Source organism: Mandrillus leucophaeus, unplaced genomic scaffold (assembly GCF_000951045.1).
Source record: "Mandrillus leucophaeus isolate KB7577 unplaced genomic scaffold, Mleu.le_1.0 Scaffold816, whole genome shotgun sequence".
Lineage (NCBI taxonomy): Eukaryota > Metazoa > Chordata > Mammalia > Primates > Cercopithecidae > Mandrillus > Mandrillus leucophaeus.
The window spans coordinates 1,338,036-1,347,892 of NW_012108875.1; the positions used below are offsets into that span (position 1 = coordinate 1,338,036).

At 37.6% G+C, this 9,857-nt stretch overlaps 1 pseudogene; it reads right to left on the reverse strand.

Annotated features, from left to right (window-relative positions):
• Nucleotides 1-1,227: 1,227 nt before the first annotated feature.
• On the reverse strand, nucleotides 1,228-2,487 carry LOC105530377 (annotated as a pseudogene).
• Nucleotides 2,488-9,857: the final 7,370 nt, after the last annotated feature.

Sequence of the window (9,857 nt, forward strand, 5' to 3'; positions counted from 1 at the left end):
TTTGTTTTTTTTGTTTTTTTTTTTTGGTTCCATATGAATTTTACAATAGTTTTTTTCTTTTTTTTCTAGTTCTGTGAAGAATGTCATTGGTAGCTTTATAGGAATAGCATTGAATCTGTAATTTGCTTTGGGCAGTATGGCCATTTTAATGGTATTAATTCATCCTCTTCATGAGCACGGAATGTTTTTCCATTTGTTTGTGTCTTCTCTGATTTCTCTGAGCAGTGTTTTGTACTTCTGATTGCAGAGATATTTCACCTCCTTGGTTAGCTGTATTCCTAGGTATTTTATTCTTTTGTGGCAATTGTGAATGGGATTGATTGCCTTTCTGATTTGGCTCTCAGCTTGGCTGTTGTTGGCGTATAGAAATGCTAGTGATTTTTGCACCTTGATTTTGTATTCTGAAACATTTCTGAAGTTGTTTGTCAGCTGAAGGAGGTTTTGAGCTAGGACAATGGGATTTTCTAGATGTAAAATCATGTCATCTGCAAACAAAAATACTTTTACTTCCTTTCTTCCTATTTGAGTGCCCTTTAATATATAATATATCTTTAAGATAGTTATGTCTCTGTGTTGAATCGAACCCTTTACCATTTTGTAATGCCCTTCTTTGGTCTTTGTGGGTTTGAAGTCTGTTTTGTCTGAAATTAAGATTGCGGCCCCTGCTTTTTTCTGTTTTCCATTTGCTAGGTAGATGTTCCTCCATCCCTTTATTTTGAGCCCCTGGGTGTCATAACATGTGAAATGGGTCTTTTGAAGATAGCATAGCATTGGGTCTTGTGTGTGTTTGTTTGTTGGTTGGTTGGTTTTTAATCCAGCTTGCCACTCTGTTCCTTCTAAGTGAGGCATTTATTTCATTTACATTCAAGGTTAGTATTGATATGTGTGGATTTGATTTTGTCATTTTGTTGTTAGCTGGTTATGATGTTGGCTTGTTTGTGTGGTTGCTTTATAGTGACACTTTCAACTTTTTTTCATACAGTGAAAATAACAAAAGTAACACACAGCTTTACAAAACAAATTTTTATTAGAAAGCAGTAGAATCTGAGCAGGAAGACAGTACAAAGAATGTAAACAGTGTAAACATCACCACATTCAGCTCAACCTGATTGAATGCCGAAAGACAACTCTCAATGCTCTATGTGCCCTTACTAGCAAACTACATCAATTCTATTTTACACAGACAATACACTCTAATTTTGATTCGGTGAAAGCATTTTATCAAAGTCAAACCCAGCGCCAAATACTGGCATCATCACAAACAACTATAAGAACGCTGCTATCCCTGCTAAAACTGGTTTGTTGAATAGCAGCATCACATTTATGATGAGTTAGTGTTGTACATTTGGCTTTATGAGGATTTTATACTTCTGAATTTCAGACATAAAGTTTTCCAACTTGATTGCCCAGTGTAAGCATCTTTTGCCAGAAATTCATGGAAAATCTCATGTACCAAATATCACACTGGCTACAATCAAATCACCCAAGAATAGTCACATGAGACTCGCCAGGTTGAATTGTATCTACATCACCTTCCATTTTGCCAGGTTTCCAACATAACTGCATTTTCACAAGACTTAGAAAGTATCAAATCACCTAACCACCACACACAATCAACATAATTCCTATGTATGTCTCTGATAGAAAAATCAGAAAATTGATTTTCTGATAATTAAATGGCCTGTAAGTTTTATTTGGGTTATAATCATAAGATTTCTTAATTGAATTCATCATTCTGTTTGAATCGATCCACCAAAGTTTGAGTGATCCATACCACAGGACTTTATTTTTTCACCCAAAAGATCACAACCAGGGCTTAGAACTTCAACTCTGTGCCCTTCTATGCTTCCAAATATTGCCACCAGTGTGTCCATTTGGATATTCCATAATCATAAAGCATGATCTTTACTTACTGACAAGAGTAGATTGGGATCTCTAGGGTGGAATTTCAGCTCATTGATAGCATTTCCACGGCCAACATAGTGCTTTTTACACTGGATTGTTATGGGATTAATCATCCCAGTTATGCTTCTATTGCTATCATAGGTCCATGCACAAGTGTAAAAGTTTTCATCAGCATCAGCATCCATGTAAGATGGCAACAACCGAATTTCTCCTTGTCAATGACATTCACACAAGGTAACTCTGTTGCTTCCCACAGTTCCTAACAGTAATGGATCTTCTTTACCGTGCCAATTAAGTTGAACTCCAAACAGTGGTTGGTTATGATCTTCCTTGAGACTATTTACACATTTGAAAACATATTTGCATTTCTTTGACTTCCATTTTCCCTTTCCCCAACTTTGCCTTCCAGGTGCATTTGGCATGTTTATAGGTGTATCAGGGTGTTCAGTGATTGTACCACTTTCTACTGACAGTGTCATCATTCTCCTCTCCAGAGAGGTGAGGGTTGCTGGTCTCGTCACTGCTCAGCTTCTGCTTCTTCACTGCAGGCATGTCTATTCCCACCAGCACAGTTGACATTTCCCTCTCTTTTTAGTTGTTTGAGGGACCTCCAAACTGTTCTCCACAGTGGTTGCACTAATTTACATTGGCACCAACAGTGTACAAGAGTTCCCTTTTCTCCACACCCTCGCCTGCATTTGCTATTGCTTGTCTTTTAGATACAATCGTTTTAACTGGGATTAGATGATATCTCATTGTAGTTTTGATTTGCATTTCTCTGATAATCACGATGTTGAGCACCTTTTCATATGCCTGTTTGCCATTCATACATCTTCTTTTGAGAAATGTCTATTCAAATCTTTTGCCCATTTTTTATCACATTATTAGACTTTTTCCTATAGATTTGTTTGAGCTCCTTGTATACTCCGGTTACTAATGCCTTGTCAGATGGGTAGTTTGCAAATATTTTTTCCCATTTTGTGGGTTGTCTCTTCACTTTGCTGATTGTATCCTTTGTTGTGCAGAAGCTTTTTAACTTGATGTGATCCCATTTGTCTATGTTTGCTTTGATTGCCTATGCTTGTGAGGTATTGCTCAAGAAATCTTTGCCCAGACCGATGTCCTGGAGATTGTCCCCAATGTTTTCTTGTACTAGTTTCATAGTTTGAGGTCCCAGACTGAAGTCTTTAATCCATGTTTATTTTATTTTTGTATATGGCAAGAGAAAGGGTCCAGTTTCATTCTTCTGCATATGGATATCGTTTTCCCATCACCATTTATTGAAAAAACTGTCTTTTCCCCACTGTATGTTCTTGACACTTTTGTCAAAAATGAGTTCACTGTAGGTATGTGGATTTGTTTCTAGTTTCTCTATTCTGCTCAATTGGTCTATATGTCTGTTTCTATGCCAGTACCATGTTGTTATAGTTAATGTAGCTCTGTAGTATAATTTGAAGTAAGGTAATGTGATTCCTTCAGCTTTGTTCTTCTTGCTTAGGATAGCTTTGGCTATTCTGGGTCTTTTGTGGTTCCATAAAAATTTTAGGATTTTCTTTTTTATTTCTGTGAAGAATGTCATTGGGATTGCAATGAATCTGTAGATTGCTCTGGGTACTATGAACATTTTAACAATATTGATTCTTCCAATCCATGAACATGGAATATTTTTCCATTTTTTGGTGTCTTCTTCAATGTCTTTCATCAGTGTTTTATAGTTTCCATTATAGACATCTTTTACTTCTTTGGTTAAATTAATTTCTAGGTTTTCGATTCTATGTGTGGCTATTGTAAATGCAATTGCTTTTTTGTTTCTTTTTCACATTGTTCCCTGTTGGCATAAAGAAATGCTACTGATTTTTGTATGTTGATTGTGTATCCTACAACTTTAGTGAATTTATTTATCAGTTCTAACAGTCTTCCTGTGGAGTCTTTAGGTTTTTCCAAATATATGATCATATCATCAGCAAACAAGGACAATTTGTCTTCTTACTTGCCAGTTTGGATGCCCTTTATATATATATATTTTTTGTCTGATTGTTGTAACTAGGACTTCCAGTATTATGTTGAATAACAGTGGTTACAGTAGGCATTCTTGGCATGTTCCAGATCTTAGAGGAAAGGATTTCCAGTTTTCCCCATGCAGTATGGTACTATCTGTGAGCTTGTCATATATGGTTTTTATTATGTTGCCTTAAGTTCTCTCTATCCTCAGTTTTTAGAGGGTTTTTATCATGAAGGGATATTGAATTTTATCAAATGCTTTTTCAGCATCAATTGAAATGATCGTTTGGTTTTTACCCATCATTTTTTTTATGCGATGTATCACATTAATTGATTTGCATATGTTGAACCATCTTTGCATTCCAGGGTCAAACCCCACTTGGTCATGGTACGTGATATTTCTAACGTATTGTTGAATTTGGCTTGCTAGTATTTTGTTGAGGATTTTTGCATCAATATTCATCAGAGATATTGGCCTGTAGTTTTCTTTATTTGATATGTCTTTGCCTGGTTTTGGTATGAGGGTAATACTGGCCTTGTAGAATGAGTTTGGAAGAATTCCCTCCTCCTCCTCTATTTTTCAGAATAGTTTGAACAGGAGTGGTATTAATTCTTCTTTAAATGTTTGGTAGAACTCAGCAGTGAAGCCATCAGTTTCCAGGCTTTTCTTTACTGGGACACTTTTTATTATACCTTCAATCTCATTAATTGTTACTAGTCTGTTCAGGTTTTGTATTTCTTCATGGTTCAATCTTGATAGGTTGTATGTGTCTAGAAATTTGTCCATTTCTTCTAGATTTTCCAATTTATTGGCATACAGTAGCTCATAGTAGCCACTAATGATCCTTTGAATTTCTGCAGTATCAGTTGTAATGTCTCCTTTTTCATTTCTGATTCTATTTACTTGGATCTTCTCTCTTTTTTTTTCTTAGTCTGGCTAAATGTTTGTCAATTTTGTTTAACATTTCAAAAAATGAACTTTTGTTTCATTGATATTTTGTACTTTCTTAAAATGTTCAATTTTATTTATTTCTGCTCTGATCTTTATTATTTATTTTCTTCTACTAGTTTTGGGTTTGATTTGCTCTCGCTTTTCTAGCTCTTTAAGTTGCGTTATTAGATTGTTCATTTGAAATTTTTTCTCTTTGTTAACGTAGGCATTTCTAGCTATAAACTTCCCTCTTAGTACTGCTTTTGCTCTATGCCATAGGTTTTGATATGTCGTGTTTGCATTATCATTTGTTTCAACATTTTTTTCAATTTCCTTATTAACTTCTTCATTGACCCACTAGTCATTCACAAGCATATTGTTTAATTTCCATGTGCTTGTGTAGTTTCCAAAATTCCTCTCACTATTAATTTCTAGTTTTATTCTATTGTGGTCAGAGAAGACACTTGATATTATTTCAATTTTTCTTTTGAGACAGGGTCTCACTATGTCACCCAGGCTGGAGTGCAGCAGTGAAATCATGACTTACTGCAGCTTCAACTTCCCAGGCTCAGGTGATCTGCCCACCTCAGCCTCCCAGATAGTGCAGACCACAGGTGTGCACTATCACACCTGGCTAATTTTTTGTATTTCTTTGTAGACATGAGGTTTTGCCATGTTGTCCAGGCTCGTCTCAAACTCCTGAGCTCAAGTGATCTGAGCGCCTGGGCCTTCCAAAGTGCTGGGATTACAGGTGTGTGTGACTGCACCTGGCCTATTTCTATTTTTTCAACATTTTATAACTTGTTTTGTGACCTAACATGGTGTATCCTTGAGAATGATCCATGTGCTGAGGAAAAGAATACGTATTCTGCCTCCCTTGGATGAAATGTCCTGTAAATATCTATTAAATCCATTTGGTCTGTAGTGCAGATTGAGTCTGATGTGTCTTTGTTGATTTTCTATCTGCAAGATCTGTCCAGTGCTGAAAGTGAGGTGTTGAAATCTTCAGCTATTATTGTATTGGGGTCTATGTCTCTGTTTAGCTCTAATAATATTTGTTTTATATATCTGGGTGTCCCAGTGTTTGGTGCATATATATTTAAAAATTGTTATATTCTCTTGCTGAATTGACCCCTTAATCATTACATAGTGACCTTCTTTGTCCCTTCTTATAGTTTTTGCCTTAAAAGCTATTTTTTTCTGATATAAGTAGAGCAACTCCTGCTCTTTCTCATGATTTTAAGCCCTTTATGGTAGCTGCTGCTGCTGCTACCAGCCCTGTTCACTCTCTAGGTCACAAAGTAAATTGATAGGTCTTTAAGACTACACAGAAATCAAAGAGGTGAATCAGGGCCTATATGAGCTGAAAAGAAATGGCCTTGTCAGTGGGCAGCTTCCAGCTCATGTGCCTGGTTTTTGTTTTTGTTTTGATCCAGTCTGATTAATAGCAGAGCTGAAGCATGAAACTAGATCTTCCAATTTTAAATCCAGTTTTATATATGACAATAATTTTTGCATGGAGTTTATAATCTAGACCTGAAGACAGTTCCCAAAAGAGTTATTAAAGTTATTTGATAGCTAGCATGGGTAGGAATAGTGTATAACCATTCAGGATGAATACTTAGAAGAAGAGTATTTATTTAGATAAGATTCAAAAAATGTTACCTCCGTCTAAAAGTTAGCTTTGCTACTTTACAATCACATTCATATTCAGTTACCTGAATTGGATTGTGGGTTTGTATCTCTAGTCATTACTTCCAGAGACATCCCTTTCTCCACTATCCTGGGGGATCTGTGAGCTTCATCAACAGCAAGAGTAGACATGCCACTCACTTTAGAGTGGCTTCCGTCACTAATGCTACCAGTCTGGGATTGTCATGCTAATAATTACAATCTCGTGTACTTTAAGGTTTATGAAGCACTTTTCAACATACGTTTTCTTATTATATACCAGAGTATTAGACACCCAAGTGGGGTCCAGATAGAGTTTTTAGATTTAAATCCAGTTAGCAGATGAAGAAAATCAGAGGTGAAATAACTCTCTTAAAGTCCCACAAGCAGTCAGCAGCTGAGCCACGATTGGAATTCACATCCCCCAATTTTAAATCCTGTGCTCTTCTACCACCCTCATGAGAAGGTAGTACAGGTCCCTTGTCTCCTTGCATGGAGAGGTGTGCATGCACAACAATTTTGTCTATCCTTTATCTCCACAATACTGCAATAGGTCTTTTCTGGGCTGCATTATGACTTTCATCAATCCTAAATGCTTATGACTTTATAGGCCTCTTCCTCCATAAAAATATAAAGTGCACCCACCATTGGAGCGTCCAGATATATAAAAATATAAAACTTATGTTTTACTACTGCACTGTTATAAAGATGAATATGTTTTATTATATATTAAAACATTTTCTTTGATGTAATAGTCCAAAGTTTTTCTTCTGATTTTAAAATAAATTAAGACATTTTCATGAGTTCCTAAAATTATTGTGGACACTAGGCTTTGTGCCTCCTGTTTTTAATGGAGAAGAGGGCCCTGGATATTTTTCTGGACAGAGTGATGCAGTAAGAACAGGAAGACTTGCTAGAGTACTTCACAACCTGAAATTTATGGACAACCTGAATCACTGAAATCAATTAAGTTGTATAGAAAATTCTGGACATATGTAGAGGTGTGCATTTTTCTGAGGTAAGCATGCATAGTTTACATTAGATTCTCAAAGGGATCCATTTTCCAAAAACAGATTAAGAAAAAGGAGACCATCTATTGTAGTGAAGGTGTGCTAAGGAATCCCATGCCAGATCTTGTTGAGATAACTCAACCTCTGTATTCCTATGGACTATAGAAGCAGTTGCATTGGTTTAGATGCTCCTTGACTCAAGCATAGGTACTACCCCCCAATCCCCATCCCTCAACACACACAGTCAAATCTTGAACTCTGTCCTAACAGCCCTGAAGGATTGGTCAGGTGAAAAGAACTGTACGTTTGGCATTAGTCTCCAGGACCCCAGGATTAAGCCTCAAGTCTATCCCTTTATCCACTAACTTCTAAGACTAGTGCTCTGGGTAAGGAAAGAATTCACCCCGAAGCACGAAAGATCCAAAGGCCATGTGCTTTGGCTGGGGACAGTGGCTGACTGTTGGCAGAACTAAGACATCAGGTGGTGTCACTTAAATGCCCTCAAGCCAGCCCTTGGCAACTTGTCCCAAATTTTTCAACAGAAGGCTCTGTCAACTAAAAGAGCCACAACACCCTTTACGAAGCTAATAAAGAGCTGCAAACATTGGCAGGAAGAGAACCCACCCACACACTGGCAAGAGCAACAGCAGTGATGAGAAGAGCCCTGCAAAGGCTAAAGAACATGGGTACAGAAGTTTGCAGCTGCTAATCAGGACCAGCAGGAGACCTAGAGGAGAGTGACTTTGATGCTAGTTGCAAATAATATAATAATGCCCACCATTACAAGAGAGGGGTACAGCCTGGAGGGCTTGGGGGCCAGTAACTCTCCCATAGTGCGAGGGCTCAGAGCCCTACCCCCACCCACAACCCAATGGAATACCCACGTGAGAACAGCAGCAGTGGGAGCAGGCAACCCCGCAGGAAGAAGGATTTTATCACTGACATTGTTTAGGATGGCTAGCACATGATGAGCATGAAAAGAAGACAGACTTTGAGTTAGTTTTATTATTGTTTTTAAATTCACCACAGGCAGTGCCGCCCTCTCCTCCTTATTGCCTGCACCTGGGGTGGAACTCTTCCCACCACCTCTCCCCCACTTGGCACAACATTGCCCCAATCACTAGGGCCTGAGAAACAGTGGAGATGAAATTAGCCTCCTACTATTGGCAGATTGCAAAATAACTGTGGCTCTCCTGGAGGGAAGGCCATCCATTTGTAGTTCTTCCCACATAGGCCCTAGGAAGCAAGTGGGCAAAGGCAGAAAATGCTAAGTCAAGTCCTGGATGGAGTGATGGCAGCCAGTATCCCAGAGCTAGAGAGAATTCCTTTCTGTTCTACTCTTGTAGCTTGCTTCAAATACAAAGGGCATTGATCCATGTGGGCTGCAGAAAACACTTCCATATGGGCACAGTATTAGATGCTTGGGTCTTCAAGTGCTTCACGTGAATGGGAAATGTAGAGTAGGCCTTTCATAAGGTACCGTTCCAATTATCCCACCATTTTGGGGGGCAGGGGGGTCCAGGATTGACCCTTCTTTTTACCCTAATAAAGATCTCACATAGAAGTTTCTTCTAATTTGTGGGAGAAATACCTGCTCACCTTGTTTGCCTTTTTCTTCTATTAAAGCTGTATTCCGTCCTGTCTTTACGCTGCTTTTCTATCTAGCCTCACCTTGGAAAGTTTCCTTTGCGGAGTCTATTTAAATGAATGCTGTGTTTCTTTTACTCATATACCAGAAACTTAGAAATCTGGCCTTTTCATTTGAGAAGGATATTTGGGGGTGGGGGGGAAAATCTCATTAGCTTGTCAGCCAAATGTATATTTGCAAACACTTGGTGCACATCAAACAATACAGACTTGGATAGGGAACAAATGTATTGTGCTCATTAAATTATTAGTATTATTATTTTTACGAAAAGGAATGCCTGAGAAAACAAATGCATTTGGGTGTGTTTGGCTACTCTTAGCTTTATAACAGGATTTACTCTTTTCTTTTTAAAAATCCCTGTTCTTCAAATTTGTAAAAATAATAAATCGTTTATTTCCATGTCCAACTTGATTCCCTAGTGTTTGATTACTGTTTCGCCAAAAGGAAAATAAATACAATATGTGCTATTAAAGTAATTCAGTGCAAATTGGGCATAACACAAAATTACATTATTAACAGCTGTTAAATGACTATAAAATGTAATTAGACACACTCAATTCACTACTCATGAACTGCACCTGATTTCTAAAATATCAATTTAGAACTTCGATTATTCTTGACAAAAGAGAACATACTAAGATTTTAGGTTTAAATTCCTGATAATGGATGTATTCCCCTGTGACCTTTACTG